The following is a 1,029-nucleotide window of genomic DNA, read 5'->3' on the forward strand; positions in this document are numbered from 1 at the left end:
AGTGCCCCTCGTTGACATTTGCCCGCCGGGTTTCCAGGCATTCCATCAGCCAAGGACCCGGGGTAGGGGCGGTGGGGTAGCGGTCATTATAAGGGAGAACCTATGTCCGAGGGAGACCACTGTGCCTCAGATAGACGGTGGAGAGTCCCTCCTTGTGAAGTGGGGGCAGGGGGTTCAAGTGGGCCTGTTGATTATATACTTGGCTCCCTGCTATGTATCAACGGCCCTGCCCGAGTTGGCCGACGTAATAGCCGGGGTGGCAGTTGAGACCCCCAGACTTATAGTCATGGGGGATTTCAATCTGCCATCGGCGGGTGAAACGTCGGCAGCGGCTCGGGAGTTCCTGGCCTCCATGACGGCCTTGGACTTGACCCAATTAGTTCATGCCCCGACTCACACAGGAGGACACACACTAGATCTAATTTTTGTCTCTGGCCAGTGGCAGAATGATCTGGAAATGGGGGAGGTAGTTGTAGAGCCCCTGTCATGGTCAGATCACTCACTCCTTAGGATGGACTTCCGGACCGCTCCCCCTCACCGCAGGGAGGAGGAAACGCCTAGATGGTTCCGCCTCAGGCGCCTGATGGACCCAGAGAGGTTCCTGACGGAGCTTGGGCCATATCCTGAGGACCTAGTTCACGATTCGGTTGAAAATTTGGCGGCGGCCTGGGAAGTGGCCGCTGCCGCAGCATTGGACTGAGTCGTGCCTTTGCGGCCTCTGACCCGGTGCAGATCTCAACTGGCTCCCTGGTTTACCGAGGAGCTGAGAGAGATGAAGCGCCGGAAAAGACGCCTAGAGAGCAGTTGGAGAGCGAGCCGAAGCGAATCCAATCGAGCACAGGCAAGGATACAGGTTAGATCCTACCTAGTGGCGATGAGGGTGGCGAGGTCTAACTACTACTCCACCCTCATTGCGTCATCAGATAATCGCCCGGCCACCCTCTTCAGGGTGACCCGCTCTCTCCTTCAGTTGAGGGGGGGGAGGATCCCCTGGAGGGGAGGGCCGAGGATTTTGTTCAATATCTGTAT

Source organism: Protobothrops mucrosquamatus, unplaced genomic scaffold (assembly GCF_001527695.2).
Source record: "Protobothrops mucrosquamatus isolate PMUCROS unplaced genomic scaffold, P.Mucros_1.0 scaffold572, whole genome shotgun sequence".
Lineage (NCBI taxonomy): Eukaryota > Metazoa > Chordata > Lepidosauria > Squamata > Viperidae > Protobothrops > Protobothrops mucrosquamatus.